Genomic DNA, 14,522 nt, shown 5'->3' on the forward strand with positions numbered 1-14,522 from the left:
AATATTTCTCATAATATTGACTTAATACTAAAATATTAAGTCAATATTTTATGACTAACTGCTGATCAGTAATGTCTAGCCTTCATTTTTCTTTTCTTATATCTGTGGTCTCCAGCCTTTGATCAACTGTTTATTTCTAACCACCACCACCATGATCATCTCATCAGTTTCCTTATATGTATCCTCATGTGGCATACAGGCTATCATTACAGTACTACATAATCAAGTTTACATTATTAGTAATTTCCTATCAACAATTTTTCTCCAAATTAGTCTATTACTTGTCAGCATTCCAATATTGTCACATCTAATATTTTGGTCTTCTAGGGCACTTCTGACTTAATTAACCCACCTAGATCTTGGTCTTCCTCTGGGTCCTTTTTCCTGCCAACTAGGCATGAAACACCTGCTTTGCTAACCTTTCTTCACACATTCTGTCAAACTAACCATGCCACCTTAGATTAGCTCTGCTCACACAAGTTCCTTCTTACTATCTTCATTTTAATATGATTTTGCCATTGATTCCAAATGTTCACTCCCTTTAATTTTTCTCAGAACTCTCATATCTGTGGTCTTCTCTAATCTTTAATCAAGTGCTTTATTTCACACCTAACTCTGCAATTCATATGTTAAACTTGGTCTGAACACTATCATTTATGCTACTAGCTTAGCAGGGTTTTTTTATATTTTTATTTCCATCCATATCTTCACTGAGCATCCACAAATGCCATATTGTCACTCTGATGCTCAGTGATGTGCCACAATGGCCTCATCATGTAGTCTGTTGTATGTTTTTCTGGAGGCTTCAACTCTGAAGATCTGTCACTCCACACATATATATACACACACACACACCATCCATCCCTCCATCTCATTGATGGTCTACCCCTTCCTTTTTTCCAGGAACTTTACCTTCTAGTACTGTTCTGAGAAGTCCTCCTTCCATCCTTTCAGTGTGTCCAAAATATTTTAACTTTCTTCTGTCAATATCCTTAAGGAGCCTTAAAGTTCTACTGATCTTTTCTAACACCTATTCATTTGTGTGCCTTTCAGTATATGATATCCTCAACAGCATTCTGTAACACCACATCTCAAAAGCATTCTGTAACACCACATCTCAAAAGCAGCTATTCTTTTCTTATATGACTTCTTTAGGTTCCATGTCTCACATCCAGAAGTCACTGTTGGAAAAACAACTGCATCCAAAATCCTCAACTTTGTTCCCATGGAGATAGATCCATTCTTCCAGATTTTAGACAACTCTTGGACTGTTGTTTTAGCCATTCCTAATCTTCTTCTGACATCTTCTGAACAGCAATAATGGATCCCAGGTACTCAAACTTGCTGACTTCCTCGATTCTTTCTCCATTAAGGTACACTTGTTTCTCAAGAGCTTCCCTGTTTGTATTTCCTTTGAGAACCAACCATAATCTTTGTCTTGCTAGGATTGAGTTGAAATCCTCTGTTATTACTGATCTTGTTAATTTTATCAAGAATTTCTCCTAGTTCTTCCTTGTCATTATATAGGAGTACTGTATCATCAGCTTATCTCAGATTACTGATCAATTTACCACCTATCCTAATTCCTGTCTTGAGTTTATCCAATGCTTCATGCATGATGTCCTCCACATATATAGTAAACAAGTGAGGAGAAAGTAAACATCCTTGCCTAACTCCTTTTCCTACCTGAGTCCAATCAGTCAATCCAACACCTGTTCTTACCGTGGCTTCCTACTCCATGTACAAGTTGGCTATCAACCTGATAGTGTGTTGAGGAAAAACACATTCTTTTCATTACTTCCCACAGTTTCACATGCTGAACACAGTCAAAAGCTGTAGAGTAGACTACAACTTTGGTTTCAATCCTATTTATCATGATCTTCAATAAAATTTTGCTTGCATGAGATATTAAACTAATAGTTCTATAATTCTTGCAAGCCTTCATATCTCCCTTCTTATGTAGTGGTATGAAAACCAACTTCTTCCAATCTCTAGGCCATGATCCTGTCTCCCATATCCTTGTAATCAATCTATGAAACACTCTTATCCTTTCCCCTGTGGCCTTAATTAACTCTGCTGGAATTACATCTGCACCTGGTTCCATCATCATTATCATCATCAAATTCCTGCCATGTACCCTCAAGGGGTGTACAGGATATGATAGTACTATATGAAAAAATTACATCATTACTAACTTCCTATCTACAATTTTCCTCCAAATCAGTCTGTTACTTGTCAAGACTCCAACATTATCAGATCTTATATTTCTATCGTCTAAGGCACTTTGTACCGTATCAATCCACCTATATCTTGGTCTTCCTCTGGGTCGTTTTCCTGCCAACCTGGAAGAGAACACTTGTTTTGCTAATCTTTTCTCTCCCATTCTATTTAAGTGACCATACCACCTGAGATTAGCTCTGCTAACGCATTCCTGGATGCTGACAATGCCAAGTTCTTTCCTAATATCCTCATTTTTAATATGATATTGCCATTGATGCCATCTGTTCACGCCTCTAATCTTTCTCAGGACTCTCATATCTGCAGTCTCTAGTCTTTGGTCAAGTGTTTTACTTCTGACCCAGCTCTCAGATCCATAAGTTAAAACTTACCATCTTCTCTAAAATCTTTACAGTTGCTCCAGAGATCCTGATAGGTCAGTAGTTAGACACATCAGTCTTTGCACACTGTTGTGCTATGAGATTAAAAACCATTCTTTCCATTGCTGTGGGATCTTTCCTCAGCTAAGATATTCAAATCATACAAACATTCGGCTGAATATTCCTTTAGGACATGTGCTGATATCCCATCTGTCTTAATTGCCAAATTCTTATCCAGGTAATGCAACAGCTCTAGAACCTCCTTTTCATCACCTCTATCTCTTCATCCAATGTAGTAGCAGCACTGTGCACTATCTTACAAACACCAGTTTGATAGATCTTGGTGAAGTGAGCATTCATTATATGAATTACATAAGGTTGGTCGATTGGTAGAGCCTCTGCTACTAATGGCTCAAGCAAAAGGTTAAACAAGTTTGAGTGCAATTAGTAGTTGGAAGGGGATCAATCGTTCGATGCTGTTGGCACACTCTGCCTCAATGAGTCTTTGGACTCCCTGGAGGTGTTACATAATAATAATAATAATTTACTTCTGATACTAGAATACCATCTGCCTTCAATAAAGTTATTCTTAAGCATTGATTCCTGCTTTTACTTTCACTATAACAATAAAATTCTTTTGGGTTGTCTTCTTATTAATGGATCTCTTGCTTAATGAGATTGCAGATCCATTTCACTCACATTCTGTTTGTTCTTCAAACTCTAGGGACACATTCAGATACTGCATCATTTAAGCATCTTTGTAAAGCTTTCCATGTGCTGCTGATATCCTTCCCATTCAGTAACTGATACCGTGGTACCAAACATAGTATTCTCATGAGTTTATCATAATTTCTAGATTTGTAGTTCAGCATACCTGCCTTGATTAGAACATCCATATAATTGACCATTTCCCAGATCAGTATGGTATAATCACTGTTCACCAACTGGTTGTAAAATAGTCACATCAGCAGAAGCACCTTTTGCCACAATGATCAAATCTAGCACTCTTTGTCTCGAGTGACTTCTTTCACATGCTGCATGAGAAAGTTGTTTCTCAACAGCTCAATAAATTCTCCTTTGTTCTTATCATGAGTTTTTTGTGATAACCAATCAGTATTTGGATAATTTAAGTCACCAATAATAATTTCTTGTTTAGTACTCATCTGGGTATTTCGTGATGCATTTCTTCATCCTCACCAAATGAACTGCCAGGTCTATAACAGCATCCCACCATATATTTCATCCAGTTAGCTTCCACTTCTCACCAGATAGACCTCATATGCAGTGCCACATAGAACATTATTACCATGATTACTTTCCTGTGTTTCTATCCTGACTGCACTCAAATCATCTGATATCATTAGTAGTACTCCACCCTCCTCTTCTCTCATTCCTAAAAACACTATATCCTTTGCACTTGATTCCAGTTACAATATCCAACTCTGAGAGTCGAGTTTCACTAATGCCAACAATTTTAGGTAACAGTGTATTTTCAAAGCAACAAACTCAACCACTTTGTTTCTAATGCTCGTGCCATTGTGGATACACATAACAAGTTACCTGCTCACTTTTTCTTATACTTAATCCACATTCTGCTTGTTCCAGTTTGGCCACGTTCTATTCACCCCTCCATGTGGGGCACTTGTTCGTGGTGGAGGGGACCACCTGATGATGGTACTGGTCCTTTTCATTCTTCCTCTTTTTCTTTGCTTTTCTTCCCATATTCTTTGTTCTACTTCTCCTGAGTCTTTTTCGCTATCCTTTTTTCCAGACCACCATCACTGGGATCCAATGCCCTGCCACCATGTTTGCCATGCGGTGCAACCTGAGGACATCTGGAAAGGGGGATCCTGGTAGTCTTGTACCACTTTGGCCACTGCTTCAGCAAGACAGGTGGTCCTGGATGGCCCAGCCAGGATCAATTGGCTAGCAGGCTTGCTTGCAAGGGTCAATGGTGTTGCAGTAAGTCTCTCATCTCATGATCCAAGGTTGGGATCCAAGGCCTACTGTAGAGCCGGTATAGCATCTAGGGTAGCCCTGGTGTTCCACTCCTGAGCGCAATCTTTGTTTGCCAGGTAGTGGGCATCCATGTGTGGCTCCGTGGTGGGTAGGGAGCTCCAGCACTGAACCAAAAACTCCTTGAGCATGAATCCTTCATCCTCAAATGTTTCAGGGGCTCTAACAAAGTCCCAACCAAGTACTGATACTGTAGATATAGCATATGGATACAGAAGTAAGAAACAAAAGATATCTGATAATAATATAAATGTACAAACCTTTTTAATTATTCATGCTGCAGGTGAATAACCAATAGGGAAAATGTCACCCTTCTTTATTCAAAAGGGTTTAGAAGGACTGGCAGGACCTTCCAAAACTGTTAAGAAATTGCATTCTGGTGATGTTCTTGTGGAAACATTGTGTCAGCAACATTCTGAGAAACTACTGAGAGCAACAACAATGGGTGGAATAGAAATTACAATGACCTCATAAAACACTTGTAGAGGAGTGATATCAAAATAGGATCTCCTTGATGTTCCTGATGAGGAGATATATTCAGAACTTAAAGATCAAGGAGTGATGGGTGTGACGTGCATCCTGATACATAGGGATGGTCGCCTGATTCCAACCAAGAACTCACTTTTGATACATCTAGGCCTCCAACAGCCATAAAAGCAGGATATCTCACTGTCCTGTTAGAACGTACATCCCTAACCCGCTAAGATGCATTAAATGTCAGAGATATGGACATGCCTAAACTGCCTATCATGGTTCTACTACCTGTGCCCAACGTGGTAGTAAAGAGCGTGATAAGAAATCTTACTGTGCAAAAAAAAGCTAAATGTGTCAACTGTCAGGGAGATCATCCTGCTTACTCTCATGCATGTCAGAAATGGAAAGATGAAAAAGAAACACAAAAAATAAATACGGAGCAAAACATAACATATCAGGATGCAAAAAGAAAGCTAGCCACTATCACACTTGCTCTGAGATCCTCTTATGTTGAGAAGGTAACAATTTAGCAAGTGCCAACAGCAATTCAAACTTGTATGTTTGTTCCGCCATCTAACAATTTTACCATACCTGCACTTTATGACCGTGAGTGCTTCTCTGTTGAGTGCATCAGTCACATGACTTATGGCCTTACTCCAGAGACAACTCCAAAAATGGTCCCACTCGATGAAAATGCACTTGTCAAAAAAATTATGGCAAAGATATCACTTAAAGATAAACCATCAGACATTCCTAATAGAAAAAATGGATACTTTGGTACCCACTGAAAGTAAACTAAACTTACCAAATGACCTTAACACATCAGACATATTGAATACTATACCAGAGGAAGAGATGAACACTGGCCATCCATACTTCCCCAAAACAATTGATAAATATAAATATGACAAAGGTAAGCCCTCAACCTCCCGAAAACCAGACAAGTCTATAAAACCAAAACAATAGGAAAATTTTTACAATGGAACTGTCATGGATTTTGCCAAAATATTGATGATATCAATTTTTTCTTGCAGAAACACAAACCTTTCTGTTTCTGTCTACAGGAAATGTACCTTTAGGAATTTCACTGTTGTATGTAAGGACAGAACTGGAGGTGGTATCCTAGTGGGCAATCATATTCCTTTCCATCATGTTCAACTTAATACTGCTCTGGAAGCAGTAGCAATTCGCTTCTCCATGGGATTTCTTATTACAGTATGTTCAATTTATTTACCACCAAGTGCTGAGTTAAATGAAATTGATCTTGATAACCTTATCTTGCAACTGCCTGAACCTATACTTTTGATGGGTGACTTTAATGGCACAATACTCTGTGGGGTAGTGTCAGCACTAATAGATGAGGTTGAATCATTGAAAGAATCCTTGATAATAATAACCTCTCTCTTTTAAATAATAACCTCGATACTTTCTTTCATATGCCTACCCGTTCATATTCTCCAATTTATTTTACAATCTGTTCCCCTTCCATCCTTCCATTTTGCTCACATGGGATGTTAAAGAGAACATATATGGAAGTGATCACTTTCATGTTCTTTGCACAATGTCTTCACAGGAACCATGTTCACTCACACGGATACCTATATGGAAAATGGACCAGGCTGACTGGAACACTTTTTCTCATCTTGCAAAATTTAATACTGATACCATCAGTCAAACACCTATCAATGAAGCTGTAAAGTATATAACAGAGTGCATTGTCCAGGCAGCAACAGCCTCCATCCCAAAAACATCATCTTGGTTTCCACTCTATCCGAAGCCTTGGTGGAACCCAGAATGTCAGACAGCCAAACAAGAGCAACACAGAGCATGGGGTATATTTTGTAGATATCCCACCACATCAAACTTTATAGCTTTCAAGCGTGCTCGAGCCAAAGCACGCTATGTGAGGCATCAGAGTCAAAAACAATCATGGATCCAATTTACTACATTAGTTAATCAAATGACCAGTCCAAAAATTGTATGGGATAAAATCCGGAAAATGAAGGCAGATACAGAACACATTGTTTGTTTACCTTAGACCATAATGGAAATGTTATTGCTGATCCCAAAGCCATTGCAGACACTTTGGGAGAAACTTTTGCCAGAATCTCAGCAACAGCTTCATGTCCTCCTGAATTTTTTATTCTGAAAGAGCAGCAAGAGAAACAAAGGCAAAATTTTCTATCAATGTTCTTGAGCCATACAATCAGCCATTTGTTAAGGAGAAACTAAAAGGAGCTCTTCTACTATCTCACCCTAGTGTGGTATGGACTGATGACATTATGAAATGATAAAACATCTGCCATTATCTTCTGTGGATCTCCTTCTCTTATTATATAATGGAATACTCACAGAGGAAGTGTTTCCAAATTCTTGGCATAAGTCAATTTTCATTGCTATCCCAAAACCAGGAAAAGATCCAACACAAGCAAATAATTATCGACCCATTGCTCTGACCAGCTGTCTTTGTAAGATACTAGAGAAAATGTTAATGCCAGACTTCTCTGGTATTTAGAAAGCAACAATCTTCTCTCCAATACACAATGTGGGTTCCATAGGCATTGTTTAACTTTGGCCCATTTTGGTTCATTTAGAAACTTGGATAAAAGATGCATTTCTGAAGCAAGAGCACCTTGTTTTAGTTTTTTTTGACATGGGAAAAAAAAAGCTTATGACACAGCCTGGAGATATGGCATATTAAAAGACCTCTATAACCTGGGTCTCAAATGTCATCTTCCTGTATTTATTAAAAACTTTCTGTCCAGGCAAACTTTCCAAGTCAGAGTGGGAAGTACGCTATCTTGAGAACAGGGTGTCCCCCAAGGCTCTGTCTTAAGTGTGACACTTTTTGTTGTTAAAATGAACTTAATCACTGAACAGCTTCTTCCTACTGTATGTTGATGACGTCACAATTTGCTGCCACTCCCATAACATTAAGGTAATTGAAAGACAACTTCAGCAAGCAATTGATCATGTTTCTCTGTGGCCTCTTAGTAATGGGTTTAGGTTTTCAACAGAAAAAAAGTGTCTGTGCACACTTCTGTCAAAAATGCACTCTTCACCCAGACCTGAATTAAGAATAGGATGCACTGTTATTCCAGTAGCTACAGAAGCCAAGTTTTTGGGACTCATCTTTGACAGAAAACTTACATTTCAAGCACACATTCATCAACTAAGAGAAAAGTGTAAGAGAGCTTTGAACCTTTCTTCACACTTTATCCGCTAGTGAGTGGGGTGCTGATTGAGCTTCATTGCTCCATCTTTATCGTACACTTATACGTTCAAAGCTGGATTATGGGTCTCAAGTCTATGGTTCTGCAAGACAGAGTAACCTGCAATGGTTGGATTCCATCCATCATCAAAGTATGTGTGCCTTTTGCACATCACCCACTCAAAGTCTTTATGTTGAAGCAAATGAACCAGCTCTATCACTTCAATGGAAACAGTTGTCTCTTAATTATGCCCTAAAGATAAAGTCTCTCCCAGATCATCCTATGTGGAATAGTCTCTTTTCTCTGCATTAGGAAGCTCAATACCACACTCTTCAAACTGCTATACATCCTTTTTGTATGCGTGTTAAAGAGACTGTGCAAGCTGTTGGTATAAATGTTAACAACATTGCCTACACTTAACATAACAGCATCACTCCATGGCAGGTTTGCATGCCAGCAACCTCTCACTTTGTCAGCTACAGAAATTTCATATTCCATCATTTGTCTATCTCCAATGGTTTAATACACACAAAGCAGCTCACTCTGATTTCTTGCCTACCTATACTGATGGTTCAAGAACTAATACCTCTGTTGGTTGTGCTGCTGTGTTTCCTGACATTATCATCTCCAAGCAGATCCCACCTGATTGCAGTAATTATACAACAGAATTACATGCCATTCAGTTTGCACTTGTGCATATAAAAGAAACCGCTACCAAAATTGTATAATTTATACAGACTCATTGAGCTCTTTACAGGCTATCTCCCTTCCTATGTATAATCCACATCCAGTACTTTATGAGGTGTTACACCTGTTTCGCAAAATGAAAATCCTTAATTTTGATGTTCAGTTGTGCTAGATTCTCAGCCACATTGGAATTAAGGGCAATGAGGCTGCAGATGCAGCTGCTAAATCATACTTTCTCCATGTACTGTTTGACAGTACCATATGCAGACTACAGACAGTTTATAAGATCAAACCTAACTGCTCAATGGCAGTCATCATGGCAGGAAGCCTTAATAAACAAATTACATGACATTAAACCTGAAAATAAGCATTGGCATTCTAGTCAACGTATAAAGAGAAGAGAGGAAGTTGTTCTCACTAGGATCTGCATAAGTCACAGTCATTTTACGCATTTACTGTGGGCTGATGACCTTCCCATCTGTGAAAAATGCAATACACCAGAACATTACACTATTTGTAATGTTCTGGTGGAGTGCCAGTGCAAAGTGCTGGCACTCCACCAGAAAGAACTTAGGAAGAAGCTCCACCTCTCTGGTGAAATTTTCATTTCACCAGAGAGGGGAATGAAATTTTCACCTATCTGGCCAGACCATATACACTCAGGCAGATTGCTTGATGTTTTCAATTTTTTACAAAGAATTAATTTATACAAACAGATTTGACTATAATGATGAAAAGCCAAATGGCTATTTTTTTCTGGCGAGGTTGATATAAGTTAAGGGGATAAAATCTTAGTTTCGCTTACTGGCTGAAAAACAATAAGGGATTTTTATCCCCTTAACTTAGATTTGACTATAATTTTGTTTATATGTAAATATTATATTGCTTCACTTAGCTTTTGTACGTATATATTAAAAAAATATGTAATATTTTGTGATGTATATGTTCAGGGAGTTGAGTACTAATGTATATATTATTCATTACTTTAAATTTTGACCAATTATATATTTCTGTAGCCTTAGATCTTGTATATTTGTGTAGCCTTGGTGTAATTTTGTTAATATGTAAACACAACATCACTAAACTTAATTCTATGCATGCATATTGTATAATAATTCCTTTTTGGCTCTTTATATATTACTGTAATAACATTTGTTGTAATCTTATCTATATGTAGATTCTACATTCCTTGTCTTGGTTTTGTACATGCATTTTGTTTATTAACTTGTATTGTTGTCTATTTATGTGCTGCTGTAAATGCTTTAATTTTGTTTATATGTAGATACTGCATTGCTTAGCTTAACTTTTGTGCACACATATTATTTACTAATTTATTTTTTGAATAATTATGTATTGCTGTAAGACACCTTGTATATTAGTGTAACCTTCTTGTAATTTTGTTTATATGTAGATACCACATTACTAAATTTTATTTTTATGCATGCATGTTGTATAATAATTCCTTTCTGCCTATTTATGTACAGTTGTAAAAACATTTGTTATAATTCTATCTATATGTAAATACTGCATTCCTTGGCTTGGTGTCTTGTACACACGTTTTGTTTATTAACTTGGCTAACAGCAGATGATGTAGTTACAGGGATTGAATGTGAAGGGTTTAGAATTTTCAGGGAAGATAGAGAAGATAGGATGGGGAGGGGTACTGCTGATTATAGCAGATGAATTGCAGCCAAAAAGAATAGGAGATAGGTGGGAGGGTGGCTGTTTATTTGAAGCAGTCTGGTGTGAGATTAAGGCACCAGTAAGACAAAATATACAGTTGGTTGTTGCTACAGACCAGTGAGTTCTACAGATGATCTGGAAGACATGCATTACCAAATTAGTACATTGAGTACAGGTTAAGTGATTATTATGGGGGACTTCAACTATGGAGATATAGACTGGAAGAAAGAAAGATCACATGGTAGGAAGGAAATAGAATTTATACACCTACTAAGGGGTAATTACTTAGGACAGCATGTGATGGAGGGGACTAGGGGTAGGAGAGTATTGGACTGGTCATAGGATCAGAAGAGTTATCTATAACCAAGGTGACCACATTGGCTCCGATTGATGAAAGTGACTATGCGGTCTTATTATTATTATTATTACTTAACACCTCCAGGGAGTCCAAAGACTCATCTAGGGAGGGCACCTACTTTACATCTCTCCATCTTCATCAACTGCAACTTCCTTCATCATCTACATCAACACCATCTACCGTCTACCATCAGCACTAGTATTTTCACAGACAATCACAAACATCCATGCCCGTGGCAGGATTCGAACCTGCAGCCTTTTGGCTGGAGAATGGATATGCTAACCACTCGGCCAACCAGGCCGGCCAAAAAAACTTTATTGGATGAATTGCAATTCATCCTTGACTTAGCATATTGTAAAACATGAAGAATACTCTGTCAAAAAAGGTGGGGGGGGGGTATACATGGAACTACAAGGCAGGTAAGTTTTAAAAGAGGTAAACCGTGAGTAGACATATCGGTACACAATAAATAATGGAAAAAACTCACGTAGAAAGATTATTTATTAGTATAATTTTCGATATAGATAGTACTTTACAAATCAGCTAATCTTTCCCAACTTTTTATTGTATTAATTTTTTTTATTATTTTTTTTTTATTTTTAGGAAAGTTATTGACCTTTTTAGTTATCTTTCCTAACTTTTTATTGTATTAATTTTTTTTTTTTTTTTTTATAGGAAAGTTATTGACCTTTTTAGTTATCTTACACCAGCTACTTAGGTGGCGCTTTTTGGAATTGTCAGTTAGTGTTTAATTTTGAGCTTAATGTACTGAAGATGCCTGTGACACACAGGCGAAAATTATACTAATAAATAATCTTTCTACGTGAGTTTTTCCCGTTATTTATTGTGTACCGATACAAGGCAGGTGATTAAGACAAGCTTAGGAAGAAGCTTAAATTTGTACCATGGCATAAAAAACTACAGGGTAAGGATGTTAGTAGTGCATGGGATATAGTTAAGGGTCATCTAGAGGAAGCAGTAATAAATTGTATACCTAAGGTAAGGAGGGTTAATCAGATAGGAGTTAGATGGATGAGTAATATCATTAAGCATGAGCTGCAAAGGATGAAAATGCTGTGAAGGGTATATAAAGAGAAAGGTGATCAGCAAACTCATGAACAGTACAAGGCTCAAGCAAAAAAGGTGATCAGCATGGCAAAGAAGGCAAAATCAGTTTATGAGAAGAATCTAGCCGAGCAGGCCAAAGGAAATCTCAAAAAGTTCTTTAGTTATGTGGCAAGTAAGAGGAAGAATTACTATGAAAATTAACTTTAATGAGTGATGATGGTCATGAGAAGACAGAAGCAGATAAAACAGTTGAGTTACTAAGTGACTATTTTGCAGGGGTATATCATCCTAGTGAGGTTACTGCTTTAACATATGTTACAGACACTGATGTGAAAACAGAGATTGTTGAATTAGGAGCTCTTAGGATATTGTAGAATCTCAATGTAAATACATTGATATCAGCTAGGGTTTTGCAAGAATCTGAAAGAGAACTGGCAATACCTCTGACTAGGCTCATTAATTTAAGTCTCAGCTCTAGTAGAGTTCCAAGGGAGTGGAAAGAGGGCAAAATAATTGCCTTCTTAGAAACTCCCATAAGGGAGGTTCTAAGACTTTAGTGTCAAATTATAAACTAATCAATATCTTGGGTGTGGTGATAAAAGTACTAGAAAAATTATTGGTCTAAAAGAGAATTCAAGAATGGCTAGATAAAAATATACTGTATGAGGGTCAACATGACTTCGTGAAGGATTGGTCATGCCTTAGTAATTTACTAACTTTTTATAATAGAATTTTTATAATAACAGGCAAATTGGATAAAGAAAATGGCTACACGATGATTTTACTGGATTTTGCAAAGCCATTTGACAGAATACCACATGGAACTCTGTTATGCAAATTAGAACAAATGGGGATGGACATAACACTGATTAAATGGATAGGAAGGTAGCTGCTGGACAGATATCAAAAAATGGTACATGGAGGGGCAGAATTGAGGCAAAAACAGGTGACTAGTGGTGTGCCACAAGGTGCTGAGATCATCGCTGTTTAATTTATACATAAATATAGGAAATAACTTGAAAGGAAATATTTAGTTGTTTGCAGATGATGCAAAATTAAGTAGAGTAATAGTTAATCAAGACGATGTGGAGAGCTTGCAGGATGATTTAAATAGACTGTCAGTATGGACAAAAAATAATGGGTATCATTTTAATGTCGAGAAATGGAAAGTTATTTTGGGAAAAATAGATTACAAGCCATGTCTGATATTGATGGCACTGTACTCCAGGAAATAGATGTAGCTATGAAGCTACAGCTATGATTTAGGGGTGGATGGTAGACAGAGAGTTAAAGTTTAGTGGACATATTGCTAAGGTTGATAAGATAGTCCATAAGATTACTATTGAAGAACATTAACATGTAGAGATAAGGAAGTTGTTTATTCCTCTTTATAAGGGCTTGATACTGTGCTCAAGTCTGGTTCCCTGGGTTTCTAGGGGATGAGAAGCAGTGGAGAAGATTCAGAGGCAAGTGACCAAGATGGTGAGTCACCTGTGAAATGTTCTCTACAAGGATAGATTGAGGGTGCATGAATTGCAGAACTTGGTTGATAGGAGAAAAAGAGGGGATATGATAGAAAAATTTAAGTTGCTCAAAGGGTTTTATAGTGTCGATACAGAGGAAACGTTTCAGCACTTGGCTAGAGGGACTGGAACAAGGGTTCATTCCTGGAAGTTAAATAAAGCTGTGGTTAGCAGAGGTATGAGGACTAGATTTTTTGCTTGGAGAGTTGTGAATGAGTGGAATGGGTTGCAGAGTCAGTTATGAGTTCTCTGTCTGTTAATGGGTTCAAGGAGAGGTATGATAGATTGTGTGGATAAATTGGGTCTACTGGTATGAGTTTTTAGACTTCATGGAGGTGCCAGAATTATAAAAGTAATAATAATATGTGGAATTATGAATGAATTAATTAATTATGGAATTATGAGTAGGTGACTGTGAGAAGCTCCAAAGTCAACTAGAATCAGTATCATAGGTTGTTGATGGGAAAAGAGATTGGCAAAGCATGGGAATTGATTAGGAATTATCTGATAGATGTTGGGCATAACTGTATACAAGATTGTTACATGAAATAGATTAGGAATCAACTGGTGAGAAGATGTTATAGAGTGGGTACAGGAGCATTGTAGTGGCAGAGTTATTTAATGAGCCCTTCATCTGTGAATATTGTGTTGACATAAATGGTATTGTGCAACATATAGAAAGGAAGCAAATATCAAGATATTGCAGATGAAAGAATCAGAGGTGTGTCAAGTGTTGTCTGGGTTAAATGTTAATAAAGCTGTGGGAATGGATGACATCACTATCTATTTTTAAGGAATGTGCAAAAGCATATTCCTTAAAATATGCCTCTGCACATTTTAAGGAATTTGCCTGAGTAGAAAGAAATCAAAACAGTACCTCTCCACAAGCATGGTTCTAGGATAG

At 37.4% G+C, this 14,522-nt stretch overlaps 1 protein-coding gene across 1 annotated transcript in view; it reads left to right on the plus strand.

Annotated features, from left to right (window-relative positions):
* LOC150093820 (Na(+)/citrate cotransporter-like) overlaps window positions 1–14,522 on the plus strand; it is a 221,918-nt gene that overhangs the window by 50,576 nt on the left and 156,820 nt on the right. The window lies entirely within an intron of this gene.

This window comes from Typopeltis vanoorti, chromosome 23, assembly GCF_054136105.1.
Source record: "Typopeltis vanoorti isolate ZY-2024b chromosome 23, IOZ_Tvanoo_1.0, whole genome shotgun sequence".
NCBI lineage: Eukaryota > Metazoa > Arthropoda > Arachnida > Uropygi > Thelyphonidae > Typopeltis > Typopeltis vanoorti.